General features: G+C 45.5%; 1 protein-coding gene across 1 annotated transcript in view; it reads left to right on the plus strand.

Annotated features, from left to right (window-relative positions):
- Positions 1 to 432: 432 nt before the first annotated feature.
- FAM3D (FAM3 metabolism regulating signaling molecule D) overlaps positions 433 to 19823 on the plus strand; it is a 43515-nt gene continuing 24124 nt past the window's right edge. The window contains exons 1-2 of the mRNA XM_080995914.1: positions 433 to 447; positions 1559 to 1669. The gene's annotated coding sequence lies outside the window, so the exon portion shown is untranslated. The remainder of the gene's footprint in view (positions 448 to 1558; positions 1670 to 19823) is intronic.

Consider the following 19823-nt stretch of genomic DNA (forward strand, 5'->3'; position numbering starts at 1 on the left):
TTACGCATTGTGTACCTACCTTGTGCTACAGTGTCAAGTCTTTTTTTGAAAGCAAAGAGGGAACAGGTGGTTGAAACGCCAAGAAAATCAACACATACTCCTGGCCAAAAAAAGAGAAAAAAGCGAGGGAAGGAAGCAAAACAGAGAATAGATCACACATAGAATGGAGAATGGCTGATGTGTGAGAAATAAAATGCTTTAGTCCAGTGGCAGAACATCTGAATTGAATGCAGAAGGTTCTCCCAGCTTTGGTTTCCAGCATTTCCAGTTAGGATTCTATACTACTCTGTTCTGCCTTGGTCAGGCCACACCTGGAATACTGGGTCCAGTTCTGGGTACCACAATTTAAGAAGGATGTTGACAAGCTGGAATGTGTGCAGAGGAGGACAACCAAGATGATCAAAGGTCTGGAAACCAAGCCTTATGAGGAACGGTTGAAGGAGCTGGGTAAGTTTAGCCTGGAAAAGAGGAGAAGACTGAGAGGAAGAATTATAGCCATCTTCAAATATCTTAAGGGCTGTCACATGGAAGATGGAGCAAGCTTGTTTTCTTCTGCTTTGGAGGGTAGTACATTTCTGAGCACAATTCAAAATGTTGGTGTTGACATTTAAAGCTCTAAACGGCCTTGGCCCAGTATACCTGAAGGAGTGTCTCCACCCCATCATTCAGCCCGGATGCTGAGGTCCAGCGCCGAGGGCCTTCTGGTGGTTCCCTCACTGCGAGAAGCAAAGCTACAGGGAACCAGGCAGAGGGCCTTCTCGGTAGTGGTGCCTGCCCTGTGGAACGCCCTCCCACCAGATGTCAAAGAGATAAACAACTACCTGACATTTAGAAGACATCTGAAGGGAAGTTTTTAATGTGTGACATTTTAATGTATTTTTAATCTTTGTTGGAAGCCGCCCACAGTGGCTGGAGAGGCCCGGCCACATGGGCAGGGTACAAATAATAAATTATTATTATTATTATTATTATTATTATTATTATAGTAGGACTTGAAACAATGGATTCCTGGCAGTAAGAGCTGCTCGTGGAACAAACTCCCACGAGAGGTGGTGGACTCTCCTTCATGGGAGGTTTTTAAGCAGAGGTTGGATGTCTCGTGGATGCTTTAGTTGAGATCACCTTTCCAACTCAATGATCCTATGCCTGCAAAAGAGGTCCCTGTCTGAAACCCCGGAAAGCCACTTTCAATCAATGCTGACCATATTGAGCCAATGGACTGACTCGATATATAAGGCAGCTTTGGATATTTCTGAAGTTGATTTGAGCATTTGCTACTGATGCGAAGGCCCTTGTTGAGAGCTGAGCTGGGCTTCCTTCTGGGCAGCTGCAATAATGCTTCCTCATTCTAATATAAGCACAACTCGGTTTGTTTAACATTTGCAAGGGCAGCCGCACAAGCTGTGGGGCTGGGAGGTGTTTGTTTGGCCTGTGACTCAGAGAGACAGAGAGGCTGGGTTTGGCAATGGATTTAACCTTCTATTTCACTGGATTTGTGGCTTAGTCATAAAGTTGTCCAGCCCCTCCCTTCTCCCTCGCTTTACTCTCCCACTCTCAGATAACTGTGCTCCGTTTGGCAACAACTGCCAAGGAAGAAAGACACCTGCAGGGCCTTTGCATAGGAGACTCCAGACTGAGGGGACGGAACAGCAAGGACCCAGAAAAGCAGGTAGAATTCTGGGTGGTTGGGCAAAATAATGTTTGGCACATGGCTCTATGCCAGTTCAAACTTACTGATTTCCCCTGGGTGCTCTCTGCTTTAATCTAAGGGCATTGATCCCCACATGCATGTGATATTTGACAGCATTTTGCTTTTGAGGCAATATCAGTTCTCCATTTCGATGTCTGATCCGCGATTGGCTGTTTCTCACATGCAAGGTATGGTCTGTGGCTGCGGGCGCTGAGCACGGCAAAGGGTTTGCCAACCTTTCAACCGGCCTGTGTTGCTGCGCCACGATTTGCAGCGGAGGGATAACATTTATCTATGTGCTGAGGATATGTTCACCTGCTGACTCCTGCCTAACAAGCTGCTATTAAGAGCAGGGCTGCACAGGGACCGGTTTGAACTCAATTCACGGAGGGCTCAAGAGAGTTGCCACATGATCTGGAAAAAGAACCCTGCCTGCTTCTATGCCTTTTATAGCAACTTGGCAAACATTGTCACCGGCTGATGTCCACAGATCAAGCTAACAGCTTAGGAGCCTTTAGGCTACAGCAGCGGTGGACAACCTGTGACCCATGAGCCTAATTTCATGGGACTTTTCCATACAGGTAGCCCTGAGGAGGAAAATTAAGATCATCACCCCCTTTTCCATCTCTCTCTCCCCCCCCTACCCTCTATTTGAGATCTTTAAAAGGGAGCAAAGGGAGAACCCAGCGCAGAATGATGTTTTTATCTTAAGAGAGACTTTGAGAGAATGTGTGGAATGGCTTTCACCCCACCTCCAACACCGGCATGTGCCCCCAAGGGCATTCAGACCTTGAAGGCGGGGGGGGGAGGAGGGGACAAGATTGCCCATTCCTGGACTCCTGCATTTTTTACAGGTCCAACCTCTGTTGCTGAGGCTTCAGAACTTGTTTTTGTCTGAATGAAAGTCCTGTAAAAGTCAAAAGAAGGGACACAGGTGGTGCTGTGGTCTAAACCACTGAGCCTCTTGAGCTTGCCAATCAGAAGGTTGGCAGTTCGAATCCCCGTGACGGGGTGAGCTCCCGTTGCTCAGTCCCAGCTCCTGCCAACCTAGCAGTTCGAAAGCACGCCAAAAAGTGCAAGTAGATAAATAGGTACCGCTCCAGTGGGAAGGTAAATGGCATTTCTGTGAGCTGCTTTGGTTTCGGTGTTCCATTGCGCCAGACGCAACTTAGTCAAGCTGGCCACATGACCCAGAAAAACTGTCTACGGACAAACGCCAGCTCCCTCGGTCTGTAAAGCGAGATGAGCACCGCAACCCCAGAGTCACCTGCGACTGGACCTAACGGTCAGGGGTCCTTTACCTTTACCTTTTTACCTTTAAAAGTCAAAAGCAAGGAACGCTCCCCTCAGAAGCAGAACAGCTGTGCTACTTTGAGCAAAAGCCAGAAGAGATTTATTTAAACTTGTGTAACTGTAAATGATAGATGTCCTTTGCTCCATTTCCCCCCTAAACTACTGTGAATAATCTTCATGTTTTGAAGATCGCTTAGTCTCTCAGATGTAAGGATTGCTGCTGTTAAACATTATTAGTGCCTTCCTTTCCCACAGCCTTTTGGTGTCCCTGAGGCAAGGCCTGCCGGCTGGCTTATAAGGCTTAGTGAGACAATTGCCTCAGGTGGCAGGCCGGGGACAGCAGGGAGGAGGAGAGGGCCACCTGCCACATCCTGCGCTTGGTGTGCCAGTGTGGTGTAGTGGTTAAGAGCGGTAGTCTCGTAATTTGGTGAACCGGTTTCGCGTCTCCGCTCCTCCACATGCAGCTGCTGGGTGACCTTGGGCTAGTCACACTTCTCTGAAGTCTCTCAGCCTCACTCACCTCACAGAGTGTTTGTTGTGGGGGAGGAAGGGAAAGGAGAATGTTAGCCGCTTTGAGACTCCTTAGGGTAGTGATAAAGTGGGATATCAAATCCAAACTCCTCCTCCTCCTCCTCCTCCTCCTCCTCCTCCTCCTCCTCCTTCTTCTTCTTCTTCTTCTTCTTCTTCGCACCTGCACCCGCCGCCTCCTCTGCTGCCGCCACCCCCAGCACTGACCCCCATCACCGCCAGCTCCTCTCCAGCCTTCTTTCTTCTCTCTGACACCGTCAGCACGCCAGGACCTCCCCAGGTTACCTCCAGTCGCCACAGGTCACAGTGGATAAGGAGGTGGAAGGGCGGGGGACACCTTTTTCTGTTTTGCCTCAAGCGGCAAAATGTCATGGGCTGGCCCTGCCCTGGGGCTTCTGCTTTATTTCTTAGCTACAGAGCAACCTTATTATCAATAAGGAGGAGGCTGTAGCTTTTCTGGGCTATAGTTGAGTTGCTCCTCAAGTGAAAATTCCTGTTCTCTCCTCCCCACCCCACTTCCTCCCTCTGTGAATGCATTTGCACATAACAGGTTGTTTAAAAATGGTGTGTGTGTGTGTGTGTGTGTGTGTGTGCGTGCATGTGTGTGTGTGTTTTATGCGATCTGTAAGCCACTCCTTTTTTTCCTGTTACTGTAAAGTATTGCATTATTAGAAAACATTCCATTTGCTGAAGCAGGCATATCCCTCGTGTGCTACGAAATACATCTGTAAAAGGACAATAACTGCAGCAGGCCAGGAGGGTTCTCTTTTTATTGGATTCTTTCATAATGAACAATGGGCGTTAAATCCATTCCACTGTGAAAGGGTCCCTCTGCCATAGGAGAAGCCCCAGGACCCAGCGGAACAGAGCCATGCTGTATACACAACTCCACTGGTGTTTGCAACACAGCTAAGATTGTTGCCAGGCCTCCTTGAGGTGGACAGAGGCTCCTAAGCCTTTGACAAAGCGATGAGAAATCAACAGACAATGCGTTTGACAGGAAGCATGATGGTCCAGTGCTATAAGAAGATATACAAAGCTTAAAGGTAAAGGTAAAGGGACCGCTGACCATTAGGTCCAGTCGTGACTGACTCTGGGGTTGCGGCGCTCATCTCGCTTTATTGACCGAGGGAGCCAGCGTACAACTTCTGGGTCATGTGGCCAGCATGACTAAGCCGCTTCTGGCGAACCAGAGCAGCGCACGGAAACGCCGTTTACCTTCCCACCGGAGCGGTACCTATTTATCTACTTGCACTTTGATGTGCTTTCGAACTGCTAGATTGGCAGGAGCAGGGACCAAGCAACGGGAGCTCACCCCGTTGTGGGGATTCAAACCACCGACCTTCTGATTGGCAAGTCCTAGGCTCTGTGGTTTAACCCACAGCGCCACCCGCGTCCCTGCATATCTTACTTACCATAACTTACTTACCAAAGCTTACTCCATATCAAATCTTCCATACAGCTGCAATAGGAAGGAAGCCTCTAAAGCAGCCTTTCTCAACCTGTGGGACCCCAGATGTTGTTGAACTACAACTCCCATCACCATCAAACAACATCTGACAACATCTGGGGACCCATCAAACAACATCTGGGGACCCACAGGTTGAAAACTGCTGCTCTAAAGGAACATGATCTCTCATGCTGAGTCAGACCATTGATCCATCTAGCCAAATATTGTCTTCCCCAGCCCTGTGTCTTCCAGATGTTTCCCACTACAATTCCCATAATCCCCCACATCATTGGTTATGCTGACTGGGGCAGATGGAAGTTGTAATCCGACAACCTCTAGTAAGCACCAGGTTGAGGTAGGCTTGTCTATTCTGACTGCCCCCAAGGACATAATAAGAGACCTGCTAGATTGGGGCAAACAGTCCAACATCCTGTGGCCAGCTAGATTCTTACGGGAAGCTCCCAACTACAGCTTGGGTGCAAAAGCTCTCTGCTGCTGTTCTTCACCAGGGACATGATTTCAGAAGATCCTGGGTGGTAATGTGTAGACATTGTGATGACTAGGAGGCATAGCCTTATCGTCTGTGAATTTGTCTGATCCTTCTTTAAAGCTGTTTGAATTGTTGCCCATCAGCACCTTTTATAGCAGAAAATTCCACAGTGAGACTTTGCATTGCACAAAGAGGTATTCCTCTTGCCTGCTCTGAATCTTCTACCATGAGGTGTGGTGTAGTGGTTAAGAGCGGTAATCTCGTGATCTGGGGAACCAGGTTCGCGTCTCCACTCCTCCACATGCAGCTGCTGGGTGACCTTGGGCCAGTCACACTTCTTTGAAGTCTCTCAGCCCCACTCACCTTACAGAGTGTTTGTTGTGGGGGAGGAAGGGAAAGGAGAATGTTAGCCGCTTTGAGACTCCTTAAAGGGAGTGAAAGGCGGGATATCAAATCCAAACTCTTCTTCTTCTTCATTCCGCTTCGCTGGGTTCCTGGTACGGGTCTTTCCCATCAACATGGTACCTAAGCATTTGCTGCTGGTGAGCTTGGATTTAAACCACAGGAACTGGACATTTCCCCCTTCCTTTATTACTCATTTGAGGTTTAGCTTTGCTAAGTTGGTATGGCCATGCCTTGGCTCCACTGTTCTGCAAGCACCTCTCCTAATTAATGGCTGTTCAGCCAGCTTCAAAGAGATTCCAGGATAGCTGTTCCTTGTTTGAAGAGCCCCGTTAGCTTAATTGACTGTCCTTGGGCTTTGGGTGAGGGGAACCACAACTGATGTGAAAGCCAAAGGCATCCCATTAAAATCCTGATGGAGGTTGGATTTCTGTAGGAAATTGGCTTACATCTTGCATCCTGAAAAAATTAAATCTCCAATTTAAACTGGGCACTTGAGATAAGTAGCTGTTAGTGGATGACACTTGCACCATCCAATCCCTCATACTATTTTTTAAATAATAATAATAGTAATAGTTATAGTAGTAGTAATAATAATAATAATAATATCATCAATGGAGTTTAAAATAAAGGAAAACTTTGTCTTCTTGTTTGGGGGCCTGCTGTCTATATGGACCATTTATGTGCTGTGTCTGTGATGGAGGAAAGACTGTGAGCTTAATAGACCAGCAGATGAAGAACATAAATCTTTCCTCATTTTGAGTTGCTCCAGCTCCTTGACCATTTTGATTGCTGTTTATGGGAACATTTCTAGCCCTTTGTTAGGTGAGGCAACCAGGACTGTACACAATACAGTGGTACCTCCGGTTGCGGACAGGATCCGTTCCAGAGCTCCAGTCGGATCCCGAGGTTTCCGCAACCAGTGGGACTGCTTCTGCACATGCGTAGAGTGCTTCTGCGCATGTGCGTGGGGCAAAACCCGGGGAAAATACTTCCAGGTTTGCCGCGTACGTATCCCGAAGGATACGTAACCAGAGGTGAACGTAACTAGAGGTACCACTGTACTCCAAAACTGGCTGTGCCATACATACCAATCATGATATTGGAATTTGTCCTTTTCACAGCAGCTAGTATCTAAATACTCTTAGATTCTGACAGTGTGGTGCAGGTTTAGGTGCCTGTTACTTATTCTTGCCTCTTATCTCTGTTTGTATCTGTTCCAAATAACTAGGCGGCTGCGATATGATACCTAAGAGAAATGATTTGTGCGCTGGGATATACCAGCTTTGACTCATGTCTCATCCATGAATCTCCTAGATGGTTTTAGTCAAGGTGGGAGGGACACAACTCCTAGGATATAGTCCAAGGCAGGGATGTGGAACCTGTGGTCCTTCAGAGGCTGTTGGACTACAACTCCCATCAGCCTCAGCCATCATTGCTGATGTACAAGGATAATGGCTGTTGTAGTTTCACCACATATGAAGGGCCACAAGTTTTCCACTCCTGATCTAAGCATATGTTATGTAGTGGGGTCTCCTAACCACCCTTAACAAACAAAAGTTCCCAAGTTCGTTGGAGAAAGCCATGACTGCCTAAAGTTGCATGGTGTTGCTTTAGCTAAATAGTGCAGATGGATAATAAATTATTTGACTGAACGCTGTTAAATTAAAGCACCATTATTCACTGGTTCCTAACATTCCAGCATCCTTGTTTGGACAAGGTAAGTGCCCCGGACTTGTGGTCAGTAAGGCTGCATTTAATTTTGGCCCCAGTTCCTTGAGTGCCTGTTTACCAAAGATAACCATGAATTTGTCGTAATTCAGCCGGACATCCTGGGAAACCACTCACTGCACTGTACTCTCGGGAGATTGTTATCAGCTTCCTGAGTGGCAGGGCCCCTGGAATGGACAAAGGAAAAGGTGTGCGTGTGGGGAAAGTGCCTGCAACACAGGGGGCACCTGCCTTCCAGAATCAGCACCAAAAGAAAAAACGATTAGCGTTCCTTCCTTGCTTACAGCCGCATGCAGACTGGTGGTGTTCCTTCTTCTGGAATCCCCTGCCCTACCCGTCTAGTGCAGTTGTCCCTAATTGGGGGTCCGTGGACCCCGAGGAATTCTGCGTAACCCACCCAGGAAATCTGGGGCACCATTCAGATAACAAAACCTACCCCAGAGATATCAAAATGTTCAAAAGGTGAGGGATCCATGGCTTGGCATTTGAAAAACAGGGGGCCCACAGTACTTAGCCAACTGGGAACCACTGGTCTAGTGTACTGGTCTATGCTTAAACCTGGAGCATTCTGGAATCCTGGTTTGGATCAAGGCATGGGTCTGCCATTGAATATTGCACTCTGGTTGTTGCTTGGGTTATTGGTAAGTCGACTGAGTGTTGTTAGAAGCTCTAGGTCTCAGTTGTGTGGTATGTTAAAATAGTTACAGTCCATTGGTATTGATTTGTGGGGGACATATAAAAACATAAAATGTCAAGCAGAGGCTGTGTTCTACCTCTGCTGTCATGGGCAGTATTCCTTTGGATACCAGGTTGCTGGGAATCACAAGTGAGGGGAGAAGCTGTTGCTTTCAGGTCTGATTTAGGACTTCTCATAGACATCTGGTTGGCCACTGTAAGTACAGGGTGCTGGAACAGATAGTCCAATGGCCTGATCCAGCTGGCCTTTTCTTACATTCTTCTTAGTAAGTAGCAGCAGCAGCACCTGTTCTTGGTGGAAGCCTGCGAACACCTCTAACGCTCTCTTACAGCAGGAAGGAACTAAATATATGCTGTAGAGGGCTCAGTGGAAGAGAGGAAGAGTGTGTGCTTTAGCTGTGTTAGATCCCAGATTCTTTCTCTGGCAGATCTAGTTAAATGGTCTCGGGTAGGAGGGAATCGTAGAATCAAAGAGGAATCCTAGAATTGCAGAGTTGGGAGGGATCACCAGGGTCTAAGCCCTGCAATGTAGGAATCTTTTGCCCAACCCACAACCATGAAATTCAGAGTCCTCATACTCTACCGACAGAGCTGTTCGGCAGCTAGAGGGCTAGGAGAGACTAAGGTTAACCACACACCAAATCTAGGCTAGAAAAAAGTGCCAGCAATTCCTTAGAGCGGGTTTCAAAGGCAATGGGTTGAATTCAACGCTAATCTAGCTCAGAGCAGATTCATTGAAGTTATGGGGCATGACTAACTTACGTTCATTTTTTCAGTGGGTAGAGAACTCTGAGTAAACTGCAGAGTAGTCCATGCAACAGGTAATTAAATTGTGGGACAGGCTCTCATAGAAGGCAGTGGTTGCCACCAACTTGGATGGCTTTAAAACAGGAGTAGTCAGACTCATGGACACTATGGTGGTCAATGGTTACTAGCCAAGATGGAAGCTATGTTCTGCCTTCCATGGTTGGAGGCACTAATGTTTCTGTAGCTCAGTTGCTGGGAACCACACGAAAGGAGAGTGCGCTTGTGCTTAGGTCCTGCATGAGGTTTCCCACAGGCATCTGGGTGGCTACTGTGACAACAAAACATTGGACAAGACAGGCCACTGGCCTCAGGCTCTACTTTTGCTTTTAGGCTAACTTAGTTGGAGACAACCCAATGCTCCTCTGACGTCTTCACCGGGTGTTGCAGCCATTGACTCTTGAAGCTCATGCTCAAACTAACACGGCATGGTAATTTGCAGCTTAGCACGATTTGGTGAGGATGGAAGGTCTCAATATTGGGAACAGAGAAACTGGTGGCCCTCCAGATGTTGCTGGACTCCAACTCCCATCAGCCCCAGCCAGCATGGCCAATACCCAGGGGTGATGAGAGCAGCAGTCGCAACCCAACAACGTCCGGAGCGCCACAGGCTTCCCATCCCATAATGGCAACGAAGGGTTGCAGGAAAATAAAGGGCTGCTAGGTAGAAATTAAGTGTTGTCTTCCAAATTAATTCCATGGGATACTTAGGTCTTATATCTAAGATCCCGAAATCCTCTCTTTCTAGAGCAGGAGTGGGGAAACTATTACAGGCTGAGGGCTGTATCCGCATCTGGGCAGCCTACTAAGGGCCACATGCCAGGGGCAGACAGAGCCAGAGGCACGAGTGTGTGAAGCGGGGGATGTAAATTTTGCCTACTTTCTGCACACACAACACAAACACATCCTTCTCTAATTTATTTTTATTTAAAAGCATTTATTAACTGTGTTAACATTTAACAAGTCCCTATGCTCCCTATTAGGGACACAGGTGGTGATGTTCGTTAAACAGAGCCTAGGACTTGCCGATCAGAAGGTCGGCAGTTCGAATCCCCACAATGGGGTGAGCTCCTGTTGCTCAGTCCCTGCTCCTGCCAACCTAGCAGTTTGAAAGCACGTCAAAGTGCAAGTAGATAAATAGGTACCACTCTGGCGGGAAGGTAAACAGCATTTCCATGCACTGCTCTGGTTCACCAGAAGTGGCTCAGACATGCTGGCCACATGACCCAGAAGCTGTACGCCGGCTCCCTCAGCCAATAAAGCGAGATGAGCACCGCAACCCCAGAGTCGGCCACGACTGGACCTAATGGTCAGGGGTCCCTTTACCTTTACCTTATGCTCCCTATTATTGAACAGAGTTCTAATAACTCTAATAACAGAGCTCAGGGATGCATTCCAGCCAGGCCAAAGGACTCAAGGGGGATCTGAAGCAGTGCTGGTGAGAGGCGTGGTTAAAAGGGGGTGTGGCCGAGAAGGGTGTGTGTCCTGGGGAATGTTCTGAGAGTCAGACAACGTCTTAAAGGGGACCACATCTGACCCCTTGTCCCAAAGTCCCCCACCCATGTAATCAAGATTCAGGTTTTTTTTTCTTTTAGAAGGAAGACAGAGAAGTACAAGCAAAACCTGTTTCTCCAGAACATAATAGCAGAACAAACAAAAGGGTGGATGCATCAAGGAACGATGTCTCTATCAAATTACCTTCTTTAAATGCTAAAAAAAGAGAAAAAATTGGCTCCAGCTCATCTTTATGCAGTGTTTCTTTTGCTTAATGGGAAGTAGATAGTAGAGAATCCATCCTGTTTCAGCCTGTCATTCCAACAATGGAGCACAGGATAATTTTCCTATTCATTCCTATTAATAGGTGGCTGTTTTTGAAGCCAGCAGCCGACATTGCATTTTTAATCTCCATCCTGAGCACAACAGCTATAATAGTTTTCAAGCAAACATATATTTTCCTATTCAGCAAAAAGGCAGCGAGCCAAACATTCATCCCCAGGAAATGTACATAGTTGCATTGGCTTGCACATTAGAGATATGGCCCATTAATTTTATTTCTGGATGTACATAATTGGAATAAGATGAATTGATACTTGCATTTAGGTATGTGCTTATCCATTGTGTGCACATATATATTAAGATATATCTTAGGGCGTAATTCTGTTATTCCAAATCAGGCATGCTCAAGACTCTGGGAAAGGGCACACTAATATGAAAAAAAACTCATTTATACGCCATGAGATAAATTAAGTAAAAAACCGAAAGCATCATAAAAAAAAACAGAGTAAAGCATAATGCAATGCTCTGTGTGTGTTTCCTTTTTGAGTTTAAGGTAGTTCTGCTGTGCTTCTACACTGCAGTTGAAATCCTATCATGTGCACATTTACCTGGAAGTAAGCCCCACTGAACAGTCTATGTGCATTTTTACTTCTGAATGAAAATGCATGGGCTTGTATTGTAATGTGTTCAGTATGTATGTCAATTTCACTTTCTCATTTTCCTAACGTTAAGTTCAGCTTTCAAGATTTCAACATTTTTTTAAAAAAAGTCCTCGTGAAAATTCATCCGCGTTTTCGTGTGAATTTTTCCTACTATATACATTTGTGTGTGCAGTTTTGCTTAATATAATGCGTTCCTGCAAAACAATTCCCCCTAGTACAATGTGGGTTTTTTAATGTTATCTTCGCTAATATAAGGTTTTCAGCAGGCATCTTGTGAGAGCACCTGCCTAATGTTAGTAGGCAGAGAGATTCATAGCTCACTAAAAGACACAAATGCAGAATGAACATTATGTGGCACCTGTAAAAGTGCAAGGTCCACAGTTGAAAGTAGCCAAACTGGTCCCAAGCCATGAAGAGCTTTATATGTAAGAATGTAAGTTCCAACAAATTCCTCCACTGCCTCGCTGACATTTTCATTTCTCAGAAGGTGGAAGAAGCCACAAGGAGATCATCAACTTGGGCCTGGTCCTCACCAACAGGGAGGAACTCATTGACAAATTAGAAGCACTGGGAAACTTGGGAGGAAGTGATCATGTCCTCCTGGGTTTCATGGTACAGAAGCAAGGGAAAGCTGGATGTAGTTAGAAATGCACTATGGACTTTATGAAGGCTGATTTCAAAACATTTAAGGAACTACTGGGGGAGATCCCACCGTCAGAAATACTCAATAAGAAGGAAGTCCAAGATGGACGGAAGTTTCTTACAGATGAAATATTAAAGGCACAATTGCAGACAATTTATTCAAGACAGAAAAGTGGAAGGCATCTAAAGAAACCAATATGGTTGCATAAGGAGCTTACAGTTGAGCTATAATTTAAGAAGGACATGTGTAAGAAATGGAAGAAAGGGGAAATCACAAAGAAGGAATATACACCAGTAGCCAACAGTTGCAGGGTGAATGTCAGGCAAGCCAGAGCTCAGAGTGGGCTCAGGCTTGCAAGAGAGGTTAAAATTAATTTTAAGAAAGGTTTATTTGGCTACTTTCGAAGCAAGAGCAAGAACAAGAACAAGCAAGTGGAAGGTCCTCTGTGTGGAAAAGATGGAGAAATGCTATCGGGTAACAGAGAGGAGGCAGAACTGCTCAACACCTACTTTGCTTCTGTCTTCACCGAAAAGGAAGACAATGCCCAACCTGGTGATGACAGAATAAATGGTGTAAAGAGGGAGCTGTAGCCCAAGACAGGAAAATAATGCACGGAAACACCGTTTACCTTCCCGACGGAGTGGTACCTATTTATCTACTTGCACTTTGATGTGCTTTCAAACTGCTAGGTTGGCAGGAGCAGGGACTGAGCAACGGGAGCTCACCCTGTCACGGGGATTCGAACCACCAACCTTCTGATCGGCAAGTCCTAGGCTCTGTGGTTTAACCCACAGCACCACCCGCGTCCCTTTCCTGAAGACTGGAGGCGGGTAATCCCCATCTTCAAAAAGGGCAGTGGGAGATCCAGGTAGCTACCAACCAGTGAGCTTGACATAAATACCAGGAAAGGTCCTAGAACAGATAATTAAACAGTGCGTCTGTAACCACTAAGAAAAGAAGTGCAGTTGCCAGGCAGAGATATATGAGGCAAGGTGTAAACTTGTGGAATTCCTTCCCTCAGGAAGCTTGGCTGACTCCCTGGTTTTTTGCCTTCAGGGGAGCACTGAAGACATTACTCTGTCCCCAGGCTTTTGGCTTGTTTTAATTACTGCTTTCCCACTGCTCTTGTGCAATGCATAATTTTAAATGTCTGCCTTTAACCACTAACTATTTATCATCATATCTTACTGCACAAATTGTTTTAAATTGTTCTGACCTGCCTCGGAGCTGTCAAAAGGCAGGGCAGACATTTCAAAAATGAAAAGATAAAATAAAACAAAAAAACAATAAAGGTATGTCTGAGTTGTACCATTTCAGACTGCAGTTTCACGTGCTTAGTGTTTCCTATGCCTCTCCCTAACACTAAACTCCTCCGCAAGGAAAATTAACACCGGCTTTAAAAAATTGTGATTTCTCCCTGATGCGCTCATTTTACGTGTGTGTGTGTGTGTGTGTGTGTGTGTGGAGAGAGAGAGAGAGAGAGAGAGAGAGAGAGAGAGAGAGAGAAAGAATCAGTGCTATGTTTCTAGAAAAATAGATGCCAGAACTCACCGTGAACATGTTCCTTGTTTTCTTCAAATGGCAATGGCGCCCACCTGAGAGGTGCCAGAACTGAGTTCCGGGCGGGGGGAGCCTTGTATATACAGTGGTACCTCAGGTTACATACACTTCAGGTTATATACGCTTTAGGTTACAGACTCCATTAACCTAGAAATAGTGCTTCAGGTTAAGAACTTTGCTTCAGGATGAGAACAGAAATCGGGCTCCGGCAGTGCAGCAGCAGCAGGAGGCCCCATTAGCTAAAGTGGTCTTCAGGTTAAGAACAGTTTCAGGTTATGAATGGACCTCTGGAACGAATTAAGTACTTAACCCGAGGTACCACTGTATCATGGAGAACCATTCAGGCCTGCACGTTGCCAAATTATACTTATGCATCACTAAACAAGAAGGTGCAAGTTTGCAGAGAATTAGCATGTGCCGATATCTATGTCGAGGTGCACTTTTAGAAATAATTACTATAATTTAAATAGAAGCGAAGCTCATCTTGCCATAGCTGGGAAGACTGTGACCAGGAGACCCTCTTTGCCTACTCAGTCTGCTGCTCAGGTTGTCGCTGTCGATTGACAACTTCAAGACGCTGCCTGTCTCCCTCGTCAGGTTCTTTACGCGACCAAATTTGGAACATTGAGTGCATTTCTGGCCGCTTCACCTCAAAAAGGATATTGCAGAGTTCAAAGGGGCTCAGGAAAGGACAAAAAAAAAATTATTGAAGGGATGGGGTGGCTCTCCTATGAAGAAAGGTTGGGGTGTTTAGGACTAGTGAGGGGGGGGACAGGAGCGAGAGGCTACATGATAGAAGTTTATAAAGTTATGCATGGCATAGAGAAAGTGGATAGAGATAAGTTTTTCTCCCTCTCTCCTTGGATGGAAAGAGGTTGGATAGCCAGAATGGCAAATCAGGTTGATGGACTATGCTGAAATGGCAAAATTAACTGGCAAGCTCAGGAACCAAGAAGACAAGAAATTTTTAAAAAAGAAAGAACTGGAAATGTTTATACAGTGGTACCTTGGGTTACATATGCTTCAGGTTACATATGCTTCAGGTTACATACGCTTCAGGTTACAGACTCCGCTAACCCAGAAATATTACCTTGGGTTAAGAACTTTGCTTCAGGATGAGAACAGAAATCGTGCTCCGGTGGGGCGGTGGCAGCAGGAGGCCCCATTAGCTAAAGTGGTGCTTCAGGTTAAGAACAGTTTCAGGTTAAGTACGGACCTCTGGAACAAATTAAGTACTTAACCTGAGGTACCACTGTAATGTATATACAAAATTATTGTAAACATTAGCAGGATTTTAAATGCACTTGTAATGTACTAGAGATTACAGATAACTTAGGAAGATGAAAATTTTGGGGAAGTACTGAAAGGCAGATGAAAACAGTAGTAAGAGGACCCATCAATGGGATGAGGGGAAGTCAGGAGGTTCAGAGCAATCTCAATACATGAATGTGCAAGACATGTGGATGGAACTTTATCACTTATTTCTTCATTTCTTTCTCTTTCTCTTTTTTCTTTTTTCTATCTATCTATCTATCATCTATCTATCTATCTATCTATCATCTATCCATCTATCTATCTATCTATCTATCTATCTATCTATCTATCTATCTATCATCTATCTATCTATCATCTCTCTCTCTCTCTCTCTCTCTCTCTCTCTCTATATATATATATATATATATATATAAAAGAAGTTGGATAGGCATCTGCCATGGATGATTTAGTCAAGATTCCCTCTACGATTCTATGATTCATAACACTAGAACCCGTTGACATCCAATGTAGCTGTGTGTTGGAAGATTCAAGGCGCCGCGCATAGTTCAATGATGGAAAAGTGCTCCTCTAGTGATGGCTGCCAACTTGGACGGCTTTAAAAAGAGGGCTAGAGATGAGGATGAGGATGAGATGAGATCATCAGCAGCCATTTGCCACCACTGTTGGATTTTGATCGGGGCAGTGGGTGGGGAGTGTGCGCCACTCCTCTGATCAAATGTGCAGCCCCTCAAAGCTAAATTTTAATTTCCACAGCGGTGCGGAGACAAGTCGCAGGTCTCCAGCATCATGTTTGATATGGCCCCAAGCCATGGACTTTGGATCTTTGCACATTCCTAAGCAGGAAGCAAGGAAACAGAAAGACTCTTCTACCTATTGTGTGAATGCCAAACCCAAGCGTTCCATGACAACGTTTTCAGTGCTTTGTTTGTTCAAGGGATTTGCATGTGGTATGAACTGCCTGGGAGGAAAAAGAAGAATATACCCGCATAGGTAATTCTTTTTTTCAAAACTGAATTCTATCTTAGGTAGAACTGGAAACTGTAATCAGGATCTGACTTCTACAGTATTAAACTAGTTTCTTAATTTTTTAAAAATGCTAATAATCAGATAATAAATGTGTATCAGTATTCGGTCTGCTATGTACATTTAAAGCAGTATCATGCCACCTCAAACACACATGGATTCCCCCAAACAATCCTGGGTGCTCTGCAAATGTTTTGGAGTGTATTTCTGCCATCTCTGGCTATTGTTCATGATGCTTTGGGCTAATGGGATGTTGTGGTCCAAAACATCAGCGCAGCACCAGATTGGGAAAGGCTGGTTTTTGCCTGTTAGTCTCTGCAACACTAAGCTTGTATGGAATGGATGCAATGAAGACCACCCAGCTGTGCGAAAGAAGCATTGTACGGTGGTACCTCGGGTTAAGAACTTAATTCGTTCTGGAGGTCCGTTCTTAACCTGAAAGTGTTCTTAACAGCACGATTTCTGTTCTCATCCTGCAGCAAAGTTCTTAACCCGAGGTACTATTACTGGGTTAGCAGAGTCTGCAACCTGAAGCGTACGTAACCTGAGGTACCACTGTACTACTGTTTGTACCTTTGCAGAAGAATATGGGGCAGCTACAGAGATACCATTATGGGACACAGGTGGCGCTGTGGTCTAAACTACTGAGCCTAGGGCTTGACTATCCAAAGGTCGGTGGTTCGAACCCCTGCGATGGGGTGAGCTCCCGTTGCTCAGTCCCTGCTCCTGCCTCGTGTTTTTTTTTATTTTTTCATGTAACATTTTTACAAATCCGTTTCATTTGTTGAGGCATTAGGGGGAGAAGAAAAAAGAAAGAAAAAAGAAAGGGGGGGTGGAGAGAGGGAAGATGGATAGGGGTGGGGTCGGGTGGCGGTGTTTCTATTATGTTTAATGTATGTAGAGTTTGGTGTCAGCGTCGCTTGTGTTGTTCACTTGTGTTCCTTTGGTGGTGAGAGAGGTTGGGGTTGGCCTAGGGTGTGATTGTTTGCTTGTGATTGGCTGTGGTGATCTTTGTTTTCGTGTGTGAGTGAGGTGGGTGGGTGTTTTGGATCAGGTTAGCCATATTGATTTGTATGCTGTTGGTGGATTATTGTCATTGTCCTGTTGGGCTGTGTATGTGATAAAGGGGAGCCATACCGGGGTGAAGGCGTCTTCTTCTGTTTGTCCCCGTGTCAGTTTCAGTTTATTAGTTAATTTTTCTAGTAGGGCTGTTTCCCATACTATTTGGTACCATTGGTCCATGCTTACTCCTGACAGGTCTCTCCAGTGTCTGGTTATGGTGTTTCTGGCTGCTGAGAGCAGGTGGGTTATGAGTTCTTTGTGGTGTAAATGGGCATTGTTGTCTTGGAAGATGTTTAGTAGGGCCAATTCTGGGGTGATGTCTATTACTTGCTTAGTTATTTCACATATTTCTTGTATGGCTGTTGTCCAGAATAGTTGGATTTTGGGACACTCCCACCACATGTGGAGGTATGTGCCTGTGGAGGTGCACCCTCTCCAGCATTTTGATGAGGTTCCTGGGTGTATTAGCGCTAGTTTCCTTGGTGTTAGGTACCACCTGTAGGTGAGTTTCAGTGTGAGTTCTTTTCTTTTCGTTGATATGGATTTAAAGGGGGGTTTAGACCACATTCTGGTCCATTGAGTGGGGTTAATCTCATAGCCTATGTCATTCTCCCATTGTTTTTTGATTGCGTCTAGGGGATTTGCGGGATTATGGAGTAGTATTTTGTATATTGCGGATACCGTCCCTTTACCGTTTCCCTTTGTTGTTAGGAGGAGGTTTTCGAAGGTTGTCAGGGGCCTAGTTGCTGCTGATTTTACTGTTGGGTTGTTTAAGAGGGCATGTAGTTGGTGTTGTGTTAACCAGGGCATTTGGGTGTCTTCTTGTCTTGTATTTCTTGTGTTGACAAGGGTTTGTTATTTTTATAAAAGTCTATTAGGCGATATAAGCCTTTGGTTCGCCAGGTTTTTATCTTGAGGTTTTGTGCTGCATGGTGGAATAATGGGTGGTACGCCAGGGGGATTAGTGGGGATGGGGTTGGGGATAGTTTGCCTATTTGTGTTTTCCATGCTTTGAGCATGGTCTGTGTGTACCTGTTAAGTGTTGTGGGAATTTTCTTTAGTTTGTTTGGGAGGAGTGGGTATGTTGTGGTGCAGGTGTTTTCAACTGTGTCCCTCTCTAGGTGTACCCATTGTTTTGTCTCATCTTCTAGTATATATGGGATTATATGGCATATTTGGTTGGCATTGTAATATGCTTCTATGTTGGGGATTCCCCATCCTCCTTCTGAGGTGGGGAGGTGCAGGTATTTGGGGCTTATTCTTGGTTTTTTATGTGAGAAGATGAAAGAGTGTAGTTTTCTCTGCCAACTGCGAAGTTGGGTTGAGGGGATCCAGATTGGGAGGGTTTGGAATAGGTAGGTTAGTTTTGGGAGTGTGATCATTTTGATCATGGCTATTTTGTCTGAGAGAGTGAAGTTCATGTTATTCCATCTCTTTAGGTCTTTGTTAATTTGTCGCCACAGGGGCTTGTAGTTGTGGAGGTACAATTTATTGAGGTTTCTGGTTATTTGTACCCCTAGGTATCTCAACGTGGTGTGGCAAAGTTTTATTTTGGTGACCTTCGTGAGTTCTTTTTGGGTGTGAGGAGGGGTGTTGAAGCACATAGCTTCTGACTTTGTAAAATTTACCTGTAGGCCCGACACCATTGCAAATGTGTTGAGTTCTCTGATTAGGGAGGTTGCTGTGCTTATGGGGTCTGGTGTTGTGACCATTAGGTCATCTGCAAAGAGCCCTAATTTATAGGTTCTGCCTTTTATTTCCACTCCCTTGATGTCTGTGGCTGCTCGGATGCGGATTGCTAGGGGTTCCAGAGCCAGGATAAATAAGAAGTGGGCATCCTTGTTTCGTGCCTCTTTGGATAGCTATAGTGTTAGAATCCATATTGTTAGTTCTGCATTTTGCTGAGGCTTGGGAGTATATTTGTTTGAGGATTTGTAGGAAGTTGGGGCCGAATTTCATGTTAGTTAGTACTGCTAGTATGTATTTCCACTCCAAGCAATCAAAGGCTTTGAGGATGTCTAGGGACATAATTGTCAATGGGAGTTTGGTTGCCTTGCTGTGTTCGATCAGGTTCAGTAGTTTCCTGATGGGGCCTGTTATATTGCGGCCAGGGACAAAGCCAGTCTGGTCTGGGGCTATTAACTTGTGTAGGAAGATTTTTAGGCGGTTGGCCAAGATTGATGTGGATATCTTGTAGTCTTGGTTTATTAATGAGATTGGGCGGTATGATTCTACTTTGAGGCTGTCTTTTAGTGGTTTTGGGATGGAGACTATTTTGGAGTGGGTCCAGGTTTGGGGGATGGGGCCCCCTTTTATGATGTCGTTGAATAGGCGGGTCATGTAGGGCATCAAGGGTTCTTTGAATTTCTTATAGAATTCTGCTGTGAAGCCGTCTGGGCCTGGGGCTTTGTGTGGTTTCAGGTTTTTGAGGACCGCATCTATTTCCTCTGGGGTGATAGGGCTGTCCATGAATTCCTGTTCCTCATCAGTTAGGGTAGGCATGGTCAGTCCCTGCTCCTGCCAACCTAGCAGTTCGAAAGCACGTCAAAGTGCAAGTAGATAAATAGGTACTGCTCCGGCGGGAGTTAAACGGCGTTTCTGTGTGCTGCTCTGGTTCGCCAGAAGCGGCTTAGTCATGCTGGCCACATGACCCGGAAGCTGTACACCAGCTCCCTCGGTCTATAGAGCGAGATGAGCACACAACCCCAAAGTCGTCTGCGACTAGACCATATAGTCAG

The sequence above is a fragment of the Podarcis pityusensis genome (genome assembly GCF_964106645.2).
Source record: "Podarcis pityusensis genome assembly, chromosome: 2".
Taxonomy (NCBI): Eukaryota; Metazoa; Chordata; class Lepidosauria; order Squamata; family Lacertidae; genus Podarcis; species Podarcis pityusensis.